This window comes from Fukomys damarensis, unplaced genomic scaffold, assembly GCF_012274545.1.
Source record: "Fukomys damarensis isolate Sample0158 unplaced genomic scaffold, DMR_v1.0_HiC HiC_scaffold_29, whole genome shotgun sequence".
NCBI classification, from domain to species: domain Eukaryota; kingdom Metazoa; phylum Chordata; class Mammalia; order Rodentia; family Bathyergidae; genus Fukomys; species Fukomys damarensis.
The window spans coordinates 14,727,318-14,742,275 of record NW_022900941.1 but is presented as its reverse complement, the minus strand read 5'-3'; positions in this window follow the sequence as shown (position 1 = coordinate 14,742,275).

The following is a 14,958-nucleotide window of genomic DNA, read 5'->3' as shown; positions in this document are numbered from 1 at the left end:
ATAGAACTGATGACCTTGCACTTGCAAAGCAAGCGTAGCACCACTGAGCTATACTCCCTGCCTTATACCCTTAATCCTAGTACCCTCAATCCTAGCACTGCACCATGAATCAATCCCAGCATCACACACTCTAGATCCAGACACCTCTGAAAAGCCCCACCTATAAATGCATGGGGATTTGGGGGTGTATCTTGACACAAGCTATAACAGTGCTTTAAGTAATGCCCCTGAACAATTTCTTTGGTAACATCAAATGTGATACATAGCTGAGAAGATATGCTGAGAAAAGAAGAGCAGACAGCTGTGGCAGGACAGTATTTTGAACATTAACCACTGTTTTTCTCTCCTCCCATCTGTTCTTGCCTGTTATTCTGATCCCTCCCTTCATTCTCACAGTTTAGGTGACTAGCTATTTTGTCTTTATTGCCTCAAGAAAGGAACAAAAGAAAGCAGAGTTAATAATACCTTCTTTTTGGGCTGGGAATTTAGCTCAGTGGTGCTGCTGCCTGCCTTGCAAGTGCAAGGTCCCGAGTTCGATCCCTGGTACAAAAAAAAAAAATCCTTATTTTTTTGTGTTTTGCATCTCAAAATAGGCTTTGAAACAATTAGCAGAGAAGCATTTTAAAGAAGAGATACAAAATTAAGCTTCTGAAATTTCAAAGTCAATGCCTTGAAGGGATTCAAGACTTAGGGTGTACATGGTATGTCACAGCCAGATATCTCCCCAAGACTAGATAATGTTCTGGAGTCTGTATCTACCAGAGCCTTGGCAGTTTCAGTGAAGATGGTCTGCAAGGTCGACTTCTTCATTCACAGCATAAGGAACATGGGCATCAAGGCTGAGATAACAGCAATAGCAGGGGTAAGACTGAATTCTCATTAGCTGTGAACATGGGACAAAGAAAAAACACCTGGGATACATCTAGGAAGCTGGGCCTGAAATGTCTCCCTGACACTGGTCTCAGAAATGGATAGGAAGTGGTAAGGGAGAAAAATCTCAATGGTGTCAAGTTTCTATCCTCTCATGGCATTCAAGTCATAAATAGGAAAAGACAGTTATGCATTTACTTTTACAGCCTCAAATCTATACCCACTACTCAGTGGGATCAGTACCTCTAGGTTTAGGTCAAGAGTTTCTTTATCCAGATGTGTGTACCGGTGGGCAAGCTCAGCTTTTGTGAACCTTGGGTTCCTCATTATTAAAGTAGGGTCATTAATATTAGCTTGACCATAAAAAATACACATTTTGTACAGGTAAAAGTGGTTGAATATTGGAAATTTCCTACGATTCAACTAATGGAAATAAGACAAGAAAAAGACTAATATACTAGCATGTATCCCTGATAATGAGTGCTTCATAAGCATATGTTCATAAGTATATGACTTACAAAAAGATAAATAAACATATTTATAAGGAAATATGGGTAGCTTTCTTATTGCTGGGGGAAAAAACAACAACTGATACCCCCAACTTAAAGAAGTTTATTTGGCTCATGGTTTACAGGGCTCAGTTCTTAGTCAGCTGGCTCCAAATCAGCACATCATGATAGAAAGGTTGGTGCAGGAATCTCATGCCAACCTAGAAGCAGAGCAGGAGAACAGCTCTAGAGAGGAAGGGCTAGGAGGGACCAGTGCAGTACCCAAAGTCACCCCTACACACCAAGCCATCCCAGACACACCAAGAAATGAGCTTCACTAATTCCCCGGGCAACTCCCAAGTCCATCCAGTCGAAAATCCAGCATAACTGTCACATTCTAACAACTGTCAGCTTGACACTCTATCACATCTGCTTAAGTATACTTAATCTCCAAATAAACACAAGGTAATAAATCTGCCTAACATGATGTAACTATGAAACACACAACTGAAAAAGCACTAGTGCCCTTCCTAAACTCTCAACAGTTCTAACATTGTTCCAAAGTATAAGTCCAAAGTCTTCTCTGAAATTCAAGGCAAACTATTAGCTATAAACCCCTGAGAAATTAAAAAAGAAAATTACTTAATCTCAAGTTACAATGGCATAGGATAAACATTCCCTTTACAAAAAGGGAGGAAGAAAGGGATAGAAAAGAACAGGACCAAAGAAAGACAGAAATGGAACAGGGCAAATATTTGGTCCAATAGCTCCATATGCAGAATTCTAGGTACATAGTTATGAGAGATGAGCTCTACAGTGCTTTGTCAAGCCAGTCCTAAGGCTTCGTTAGTTTGCAGCCCACACGGCCTCTCTTGGGCTGGCTCCTCTCACTGCTTGCAGCTTTCCTCCGCAGTCATATATTGTTCTTGATGTTCTGGTCTTCTGGGGTCTCCACTGCACCTTCGACTTCATTCCATAGATTTACCCACCTGCCTCCCAGGGTGCATTGCCTGGCATCCCAGACCTTCATTTGAAATCTAGGTGGAGGCACTAGGGTAAATACTAAATAGTTTTCCTGGTGTGAAAAACTAAAAGTCTAAATAAGGTTCAAATGGTATAACTGGGAGTGTGAAATAGGACGAAAAGGGCTAAAGGTGAAGAGGGAAGGGGAGGAGAAAGGAAATAAGAGAAAAGAAAATGTGAAAAAATGAGAAATGGAAACAAAGTCTTTGTAAATAGGGAAGGGAGGAGGGGGTGAATGGAGGGCAGGGGTATGGGGAAAAAATAAGAAACAAGATATATCATATAAAGGTACAATATCCCAATGATAAATGTATCAGTATGGTTTCCTTTAAATGTATCAAATAAACTTAATGGGGAAAAAAATAAAGCTACATAATGAAATGGCAAAAAAAAAAGAAAGAAAGAAAGGAAAAGAAAAGAAATCTAGGTGGAGGCCACCACAATTCTACTGTTGCATTCTTACATGCCATTAAAACCAGAATCATGTGAGTGTCATGAACATCTGCTGCCAGATCAAGCAGTAGTGGGGCCCTCTTTGACCATGGCTTCAGTGGTCTTTGAGTGCCTGGATGGCTGAACATGGTGAAATGAATCTAGGAGAACCAATTCCCTAGGTGGACCTTCTTGAAGAGGGTACTTAGGGGCTCTCTTCTCAAATGAAAAAGTTTACACTTTGGTACCCTCGAGACTGTGATGAGTAGGGTCTTTTACAGATTCCTCAGATGGTTTCAAAGAATCTTTTTCCCTCTTGTCCCTGTTCAGAGTACTTTTCAATGCCCCTAACCTTTTCAGTAACCACAACTCCTTTAGCCCAACTTCATACATAATTCTTTTTGGACAAACATTTAAGTTTTCAAATACCTCTGTTCAGCATTTCCCTCCTGGTTCTTATTGCACATCTTGTAAAAGTAGCTAGCTGTACTCATGCCCCAGCTTCAATGTTAGACTGCCCTAAATTTCATCCTCTAGATCAATTAGCCAACCATCCTTAAGTCTAGCCTCCTTTAAAGTCTCAGGACACGGGCAAAATGCAGAAATTTTTTTTGCTATAGTGTAACATGCATGGCTTCTGGTCTAATTTCTAATAAGAATCCTCATTGCCAACTGAAACTTCATAAGCCTTGTCTTTACTGTCCACATTCCTGTCAGTATTTTGCTCTTCTGAACTCTGGCCAAAATCACCCAATAGCACTTACAGCATCCTAGGGCTTCCCTCTGGCTTGCATCTCCAGATCTTTCCATATTCCTCCTGCAAACCAGTTTCAAAGGCTTCTGAACCACATGATCCAGTATAGGCACAACAATTAGCTCACTTCTATGGTACCAATTTTTGGTTATCAGTCAGTTTTTTTGTCCCTGGGGTCAAACACTTAATGCCTGCAATTTATTGGAGGAGTGGTCTAATTTGGCTCACTGTCACTGGCTCAAACAAAGGCAGAAATATCATGGCAGAAGGACATGGTGGAGCAAAGCTACTTAGTTCATATGGTATGAACTAAGTTCATATGGTTCCTATGGTAACTAAGAAGCAGAACAGAGGAACACTGCCATAGAAGAACAGTCCACGGATCAGGAATAATACCCAAAATCATGCCTCCATATTCCTCCCAAACACACCTAAAATGGAGCTTCACTAATTGCCTGAGTGGCTCCCATGTCAATCAAGCTGATAATCTAGTTTAACTGTCACAAGATGATATAAAAAGGTATGCAAATATGCAAACCTTTTTGGTATAATGATCCTATTATAATCTGAGTTAAAAATATCTCCCTCAACATACAGAACAGGAAATGGCTATTAGTAGTTCTCTTCCTTCTTCTTTTTCCTCTTCTCCTTTCTCTTCCCTCTCTTCTCCTTCCATCTCCTGTTCCTCCTTCTTGTTCGTCAAGTTTAGTTTTTAAAATAGTTAATAAATTCAAAAGCCAAAAGGTGTAAAAAATTTAGAAAAAGATTCACATTATAACAGTGTCCTATATCTCTCTAGAATATATTTTCCTGTTGTTGAAGCATATTTAAATTATGAGTGGTCCTAAAACAATCTTTTAAGAATCTGTATTTATATATATTAAATGATATATAATCTATATATCAGTAGCACCAGGCTATCTGTTTACAAATAATAATCTCAGACATATAGAAATCCAGTCCTTTTGTAAAAGGTCATGCAGGCAATCAGTAGCATAAATTATGGATGTAAATTGGAAATAAATTACGCTTATCTAACATTCTTTGAGGTCTCACGTTACAAATATGAATGTTAAATGGAAGTAACCTATTTTATCAGGCTTCCCCCTCTGTTTTTTTGGCTTATGAGCAATAGAAGTTAGGTTAAAGTATAGCTAATTCTCATTATTCATGTTTCCATGTTTGTGAATGTGCCTACTCATTAAAATTTATTTGTAACTTCAAAAATCAATAACCACAGCACTTTTGCAATCACCTGCAGACATGTGTAGAGTGGCAAAATATTTGCTTATGCACACACATTCTCAGCTAAGTTCAATCCAGGCTACACTCTGCCTTCACATTTCAGCTTTCACACTGTACACAAGTGACCTTTTTTATATTTATATAAGTGCCATCTTTTCTGCATTTTTGTTCTTTTTGGTGGTGAATCTGCTGTTTAATGGCCCCCAAGTATAGTGCTGAGGGCCATCTATGGATCCTAAGCACCAGCAGGCTGTGATGTGTCTTATGAAGAAATATATGTTAGATAAGCTACACTCAGGTATGAGTTATTGTGCTGTCAGTGTTAAGTTCAATGTTAACGAATTAACAGTGTATATTATATAAAATGTCTAAACAGAAACGCACATGAAACAAAGTTAAATGTTTTGCTAACTTCATAGACTTTGAACCACTTATGAAATAATAATACTGATGATCTGTTAGTAGTGACCATGTTTGTATTCCCTTCAGGAATGTTTGTGTCTTTTGTTAGTATTAAATAAATTTACAGTAATCATCACTATGAGTGTGCCACGTGTGATGGTTTGTGTTTACTGTTTAGGTACATGTGAGGCTGAGAATCACTTGAGTCCATACGTTCCAGGTCAGCATGGGCATCATAATGAGCCCCTATTTAAAAAAAATAAAAGGGGAGGACAGAGGAGAAGGTAAGGAAGGGTAACAGGAATGATGGATGTGATCGAAGTATGTTATATATAGGTACATATGAATAAAATAAAAAGAAGGGTCTGTGGTACAGCATGTACTTAGCATGTGTGAGGTTCAGGGTTCAATCCCTAGCACCAAAAAAACAAAAATGAAAACAGGCAGAAGTATGAATGATATCCTTGTATCATTAACCTGGACTCTATTTTGCAATTAATACACAATGCAGTTTTATGTTAATTTTTATGAAAAACGGGACTTGCTTACTAAGTTTTTAGTTATAACCCCCAAATTTGCTGCCATTTATTTTATAATAATGAATGAATGTAACTCCTTATTACTTGTAAAAGTGTGGATATTTTTAGGAGGGGCAACCTATTAAAGTTTATCACTTTCTGATCATTATTTTAACATACTTTTGGACCACTGCTCATGATAAATAGCTCAAACAGCTTTTATACTTCAGTGTGAATGAGTTGATCAGATAATTTCTAGACCAAAGATTGTGCCAAAGAACCACAATGGAGCCAAACATTGAGGTGAGTATAGAGTTCACAAACAGGTAGTGAGTTAATTTGTATCAGCAGTTACAAGTGGTTATGGGTTAAGTGTATCTTTCCCCTGGAAAAAGTTATGTTGAAATGCTAACTCCTAGTACCTCAGAAAGTATCATTATTTGGAGATAGAATACTTACAGAGGTAATCAAGTTAAAATGAGATCATTAGGCTGGGCCCTATGCCAATTTGACTGACTGACAGCATTATAAAAAGGAAAATTTCTTTTATTTGTTTGTTTACAGATGAGGTCTTGTTATGTTGCCCAGTCTGGTCTCAACCTCCTGCGCTCAAGTAATCCTCTTTTTGCAAACTTCTGAGAATCTGGGACTAGCGGTATACATACCATGCTTGAGTTTAAAAAAGAGGGAATCTGAATACAGATATGAACACATACACGCACACACACACACACACACACACACCCAGTGAAGATGGAGGCTAAAAAAGAGGGACTCTGAATACAGATATGAACACAAGCACACACACACACACACACACACACACACACACACACACCCTAGTGAAGATGGAGGCAGTGATGAAGGTGAAGCAGCAGCAGACTTGGGACATCAAAGATTGATGCACACACACACACACACACACACACACACACACACCCCCTAGTGAAGATGGAGGCAGTGATGAAGGTGAAGCAGCAGCAGACTTGGGACATCAAAGATTGCCAATGTATCTCCAGAAGTGGAAAGAGGAGCATGAACAGGTTCCCCTTCATAGTCCACAGAAAGAACAAACCTCACTTAAACCTTGATTTCAGGCTTTACTGTCCCAAACTGTTTAAGCCATCCAGTTTATGGTACTTCATTACAGTAGCTCAAGCAAACTAACACATAGTCCATGGTTAAAGAATAAAATTAAAAGAATAAAACTAACCATGCCTCGGGGCTTTTAATTTTGCTCCATTTCAACAAAACCAGGACAGGATTTGCTGAGATGTGATAAACTAAATCCTGCTTAAGGTTATGAAACTACACCCTCAATTTTTCACATAGCACCAACATCTTACCTTTCAAAATATATTTCAAAAGATGATCATTCCTAGACTACTCAGGCCACTGACAATTGTCCTGCGCTCTTGGATGTAATAACTTGTTGTGATTTATTACATGCTTTTTCTCATGAAAAGGACAAGTTAATGCAACAAAAGAGCATGTGTTTCTAGGGGGAGGGCAGCACGAATGTTCAGAGGACCCATAGTATTGAATGCATTTTCTTACCTACTCTGGTGATAATTACATCTTTCTTTTGTGCAGGAAAATCCACTTGGGATTATTTTGGGCTCTGCGTGGGCATCATTTTTCATACATTCTGCTCAGTTCTGATGGTGTCCCTATTGATGCAAGATGAAAATAAGAACTAAATGAAAGTGGCTTTAAAGAAAATACAAATGACACTGTCTTCTTTGAACTATTTTCAATAACATTATTGTTAGTTATTTTATACTTCTCACGAACTTTTTGGGATATGAGCCTTGCAAGACCTACACAAAGTCTTCTGTGATTATATTTTTCTCTTTGCCTAACAACTTGACATGCATCATCACTTCAATACGTGAGATGGACTCTAGGAAACACCAGAATTTTCACCAGGGAGTTCAACTGAAGACATCTAGTACCAGGAAGAAGTTACAAAGGTATTTGGACTAGAAAATCAAAGCGGAAGGAGGAAGGAGAGGTACCTCAGTAGCCAGAAGTCTAGTATCTATGTTGAGGCTGCAGACAACAACAGTAGAGCTGGGTTAACAGAGCCCTGGATTACAGAGAAAAGGAGCCATTATGGAAAAGCTGCTTGAATCAAAGCACTGGGTGGTTTGAGAGAATACACTGCTTTCTTCTCTTATTCTACCAGTATTCTTACTTTAACTTTTTCTCTTTCCTAATTCCTTTTGGGCATGGATAAATGAGCCTAGAAAACAGAGTTGGCAGGAAAAACCTACCGTATAGACCACTATGGGAAGGGCTAAGCATGAATGGATCTGGGGTAAGCAGCCAAATGACCAGCCCATCAAGCTAGGGCAGCCTGCTATATGAGGCTTGGGTCAAATCAAGTCAGAGAAGCCAAAACTAGGGATTGGGCAGGTCCAGTGAACATAAACAGCACTGGGGTCAATATATATATATGACTAACATACAGATATCATAAATTATAAGTAGGAAAGCATAAGACGATCTCCTGGAGATTAGAGGAAACAGAAGCTACAGATTTTCAGGCTAATTAGCCACATCAAGAAGACAGTACAATACACACAGGGAAGTAACAAAGTCAACAGGCTTAGGTGTAATTCAGTACCCATATGTAGAAACCCATTCTGGTAACTAGCTCAAAATGTAGATATAAGAATCCAACAGAGATGCAAAGATTTTTTTCTGTTGTTGTTGTTCTTACCAAAACCCTTGCTGTGTTACTTTGTGGTGATTCAAGTTAATTTGCCATCCTGCTTGGAAATTGTATTTTGAAATGGCTGATATTAGCTTGGTTACTCATCACTCTCATGAGAAGGATTATAAAAGAAAGTTATAGCTATTTGAATTTTCAGGTGATTTGAAATCTCTCTAAATAAGACATTCCTGTCTGGTACTCAAAGGCATTTATCTTCAAGGAAGGCAAAGATAATGAAGAAACACACAAAAAGCAATCATTTAATCTATGAACAGAATGAAAGTGTAGACATAAATAGTGGTAAACTTACAAATTTGTCTTTTATTTTTTTCCTTAGGTTATTTGCTTATCATTAACAGTTGTAACTACTCTGGAACTTGAGTAACTTTTATTTATTTATTATGTGGAGCACCATATGAAAAAAAGGTAAGTAGATACCTTGTAAGTAATTTTAATACTCCTTTTAAATAATGTCTCTGGGTCCATATAAACTTATTTAGATAACAGATTTGAAAATTATTCTGTCTTTAACTCAATTGAAAGTCTTAAAAATAACTTCTGTATTAAGCATTTTTTGATGAAAACTAAATTAAAATGTGTAGGAGATGCCTACATCACTAATTGTACAGGCATCTTGCAATAATTAATTTTTGGAAGAAAGGAATGCATTTTGCTTACTCTTCTACTCATCACAAAAATGTGTTTTGGAAAGTAATAATGGAACTGCATAGAATTATAGAAATACAAATTTATATAATTATCACAAAAAATGAGGCCAAAGACTATTCAGATATAATGAGGCCACTGTAAATGTAATTATCTAGGTAATTAATATAATTCACTTACCTAGAAATTGTGAGCAGCAAATATGAACAAGCAGTACAGTAAGTTCTGAAAACATGCAGATGAACCAGTTTCTGGCTCCAAGGCATTAAAAAAACAGAAAGAAAACCTAGCTATAGGGCTCTGAGAGATAATTACTGGCAGGAGGCCAAAAGTAGTACAATGAGGAGGTGTTCCCAGGCAAGGGGTGGCCAGCAGGTATTTAAAGTCTGGATTCCCAGTCTGAGTTTCTTGGTCTCGGTTAGGTCAGTTCCAGGCCTCAGCTTTTTGCCTGGGTAAGCTCCAGCTCGAATTCTCACCTGGAGCTACGCAGCACTGTTGTGCATGCAGCACTACTTCTTGCTTACTGCTCACTCCCAGGTCTCAAGGGTACCCTTTGCTTCCCACATCAGAAGGATCAGCTAGTCCGGTAACTTGCCTTTCTCAGAAACCTCTCTGAATGCTTGCCTCCCTGCTCTTACTGCCTCTGCTACTGTGCAGGTGCTTGACATTTTTGATGTTTTATCACAGTGGGCTCCTACTGCTCTCTTTCTCTCCAGTTCTGACCTGATCTAATGTAACTTTACACTGGTAAAGGGTGTTTCTTTCCAAGACATGTATACTTTTTCCCAGTACCCTACAATGGGTTCTCTTTGCTCACTCACAGTGGTTCTCAAACTTGAATGGTAAATTTCTTTAAATACAGTTTCCTCTTGAACCCAAATTTTGGTAATAATCTGTATTTCTAACAAGTTCTCCAGGTAATTCTTTACTGGCAGGCTGGTTTTCTAATTAGGGGACTAAGGTTTTAGAACTATAAGGTGAAGTTCAAATTTAGCACACAGTCTTTCACATGATTCTTCCCTTATAATACACCTCCCTTTCCATGTTACAAAGTTTTTACTTAAGCCTTCCTGAAGCCTTCCCTCATCTCTCACTGCACTATCTCCTGTTTCTAAAGCTCTGTTCCCTTTTCACCAGGTTTTCATTTGTCTATTTTCCTAACTGCACTTTGACTTCTTAAAGGGGTGGGGCTACAAATTACTCATCTCTTTAATCTTAGTATCCACCCTTGTTCCTGACTCATAATTGGCACATAACATAAATGAATGAGTGAATGGATAAATGAATAATCAGAGTGCTAGTTACACTATGAAAAATTTGCTGTGTATGAGGCCATTTCTCTTTATGAACTGAATAATTATATATCTTCTAATAAAACCCTATTAAGCCTAGCTAGCACAAGCTTATCAGCATTTGAGATGACATAAAACCAAAATACACAAATGGTGCTGCAAAACCGTGATTACTGCTTTTCCTCATGTAGGATTTATGAACTCATTAAACATTTAGATTAATGAAGTGTCGACACATGTCCAGTGTTATTTTTATTTCTGTGCTCTTTATGGGCTAAAAATATAAAAATATATACATAACTGTCATTTTCCCCCTAAAGTCAACCATTACTTAGTGCATTTTGTTTGGTCTGGTTTTCTGCTTTTATCGTGTAGTCTTCCTTAGTGTTGGTAGTATGTCGTTTTTTCTAATGAAAATACTGTGAACTCTCTATCTTTAATCAAATTGTATTAGTTTAACATACCATATAAATGTGAGTGGTGTGCTTGCTTCAGCAGCACATATAATGTGAGTGGTATTTTTAACCATATCCCTTTATTCTTACTTGTCTTACATTCAGTTTCTCTTTGACTAATAAACATTTATCTTTCCTTCTGCAATACCACCTTTCCGTCTAGCCATGTGGTTCTTCTTGGTGTGGCTGGGGGTAGGGATAGGGATGGGCATATGAACCAGTCGTGGCCAACTGGAGTCATGGTGTTCACCTGATCCAAGTCAGCCAATGTGATTAGTCCACAGATCTTTCTCGAGAACAGTGTACCGATATCCTAGGTTTATAGACTGCTAGAACCTAGGTTATTATTGTTGCCACTGCCAGTGTAAAGTTGCTGGGAATGAAGCCAACAGAGGGGCAAGCAATGTTGAGAGAGAGGGAGAGAGAGAGAGAGAGAGAGGGAGAGAGAGGGAGAGATGCAAAAACTCATCTATGCCTCATGATACCACATAGGGTTAGTACAACTAATATCTCTATTTTATATGTGAGGAAACAGACACAAAAAGGGAAATAGTTCTGAGCTTTTATATGCTGTTATGCAGAGATCCAATGTACTCCATGGAATTTACACTTAGCTCCACTGACGCAAAGGGAAAAAATTCCTTTTTATTCTTTACCTGGTTTAAATTTGGTTTCTCTCAGTTACCATCACAATTATCTTGCCCACTAGATTATGCCAGATTTTGTAGCATCACTGAATTTGTTATTTTCTAGAAGTACTGTATAGATTTCCAATGTAACTTTTATCTTCTATAAAGCTTGACATATATTTAAGTAGAAATACTTCACTCATTTGTTGTGTGATCTTAAGTCACTTTTCTGTAATTCAGTTTCCTAAAGAGTTACAATGTCCTTCTTGCAAAATTATTATTCTTGAACCATTCTAAAATATCTGATAGACTCCTAGTGCAACTGACTATATATAGATAATTATTGCTGGACACATATGCTGTACTAGCACAGGTTGTACATTAGAGGTGGGATGGGGGAAGAAAGGGGAGAAAGTTTGGCAGATTTCATTTTGGATAAACCCGAAACAGTCAAATAATTTTATCATATTATCACTATTAGCCGTTTCTATAATTGGGAGAATTATTTCAGAAATGTTAGAACTGACACAAGTTGTCAAATTTACCAACAAATGAAAAGAGATGTGTCAGAAAAAAAAATGTACTCACAATCCAGTTTCTTCTCATCAGATTAGAACCAACTGTAGTATTAGATTGAGTTGAAGATGGCTGAACATTTTCCAAATGTCTGTTTTAAAGAGAAGGGCAACATCTGAGACAAAAGTAGAAAAAAATTTTTTAAATCAGAGCTGTTATAAGACTAGTTTTAATAAGAACAGGGTGTGTCACATTAAATGAAATGTACACATTGAGACATACCATTATCTCAAAGAACTAAGTGTACACTTCTTTTTATCTTTTATTTAAAAAAAAAGCCCAAGGTTCTATTTCCTGGAACATTTTTCTCTCCAGACTATCAAGGTCATCATGCTTATGCATGTCTTTCGGTATAACTACTAAAAAAGAAAGTCACTGCAAGTAAATTTTTGGTTTTTCTCCACAAGTTTGTATTTAGTAGTTTTAGATATTAATACTCCTAAAACAAATCAAACTTGCTCAGGTTGAATTATACTAATTATACTAAAAGTATACTGTGTTTAGATTGAAATATTTGCACTGGATTTTCAGTCTTATATCTTCTCATCAATTTTCCTACTACCATATACATTTTTTAAATTACAAAATTAACATATTTAATAAAAATGAGTTATAATGAAAAGTCAGAAATTTTTCCCTCTAGGCTCATCACTTTGTACTTCTGTTTGGTGTGCAATCTACTTCACTTCCATGTGTAAGACATGTATAAACACACACATAGTGCACCCTTCTTTCCTTTCTCCCTCCCTTACCTCCAGCTCCTTCTAGTGCATTTTCCCAAAATTTGATCATACTACAAATCAAAGTCACAAGCTAGTTGTCGACAGTGTAGCTATAGCTAGGGATATGTTTTGTTCACAGAACACTGGGGAAATTTAACATTAAAAAAAGGAAGATCTTAATCCACATGCCTGTAGTGTAATAATATTAATGCTACATGAGTTTTCCAGTTCAATGAAGTTAGGGTCATAATCCTCAATGATACAATTCTAACTGCCACAATAAATGAATGTTGAAATCCCAAAAGGTCACAGTCCCTAAAATTAAATTCCTGAAGGATCAAAAGCCAGAAAAAGTTAAGTCTAGAAAACAAAGAAATATTTCAGCATTTATTTATATTTTAGATGTTTTATTTCCGAAAAATAAAAACATGACAGAACAGTTCACAGAATACATTATATAATAAAATGTGCAATGAAAATATACATTTTTGTAGATATACTAACAACACTCAATTGTAATGGTTATGAACAGATGAATTATATTCTTAAAAAAAAATAGGTTAAAGGGGCTAGGGATTTAGCTCAGTGATTCCACCATCTGCCTCCCAAGTGCAAGGACCTGAGCTGGAGGCCCAGTACCAAAAAAAAAAAAAAAATCGAATTAATGCATATCAGTATGGTGGGCAAATGTGTGCACCCAGCTTTATAACTGTGGTCAACTGACATATATCATGACAGCTTAAACTGTATATCAGGACAACCTAAGTTGTAAGACAAGACTGACCAAAAAACTGTGATGGGTCATTATTGCACATGTAATTGACCTAAGAGTCAAGCTCTTGATAGCTTGGGTTAGGCCAAGTCCAAAGGATTTAGAACCAGGCAGAGTTCAGAATCATTTGGAGGTTGAAAGCTTGAGGGCCAGGAGGGCATTGATGCAAGCCTGGAGTTCTGATCTGCAAGGCAGCACAAGAGTGCCAATTCTCAGAGAAAGAGCACTAACCTTCTGTTTGTTCTCTCCAGTCCTGCCTGACTGGACAATGCCCATGTACACTGAGAGTGGGTCTTCCTAACTGGGTCCACTTAGACTCACACACTAATCTACTCTAGAAACTTCCTCAACAGAAACACTAAAATAGTGCTTTCCCATATGTCCATATATTCCTTCTTTCCTTCTGCTTAACACAATTATCTTGTGTACAACTGAAAATGTGCTAATTCCTCTCCCAGAATTTGCCTTTCTACCATATTTTTTGGTTTCAGTACTGGAGATTAAACCCAGGGCCTATTCACCTTGAACTATATCCCCAGTCCCTATTTTGCATTTGGGTTTAAGACAGGTTCTCTTAAGTTGGCCAGGATGGACTCAAACATGCTGCCTCACTTTCCTAGAGTTCTGTGACTTCAGGCATGTACCATCACATCTGGCTTACCCTATGCATCACTTCTCCCACAGGAATTGCAATTTTTTTTTTTTTTTTTTTTGGTACCGGGGATTGAACTTGGGTCCTTACGCTTGCGAGGCAGGCCACCGAACCACTGAGCTAAATTCCCAGCCCAGGAATTGCAATTTTAAGAATTCTGGATTTCAGAATCTCAACAGGTGGGGTTTTAATGTTACTGGTTTGTAATTGGGGGATTCAAACTTTAGCAATTTTACTTTAGTTATTTTGATCTCTTGGAATTTCAACATTTGGGATTGTTTTGAGGATGATGATTGGCATTGTCAATTCATCATGTCCTCTCCATTCCCTACTACTCATATTTTTACTGATCAACCTTTCTATATTACTGGCCCATCAACTATAAATATGAGTTTACATCTTCTGATATTACTTTTTTGCATTTAACATTGTATCACGTTATTACCATTTAGTAGATTCAGTTAGGGGCACATAATCAAATATGCTGTATAACAGTGGCTAAGCACTAACATTTATTTTTCTGTGATGTATCCAAAGTCTGACTCCAGGGCTGATATAGTATTCCAGGGTCAATAGGAGGAACCTGGGCTCCTTCTATTTACCTTCTTTGGGTCATGACTCTTAGTCTCAAAGTCAGTTAATCATCTATAATGCTTTAGGATTTCTAGGTACCGTATCTGTGTTCCAAACAAACAGGTGGAGGGCAAAAAGCACAATGGCTCTTCTCCAAAATGAGTCAGTCT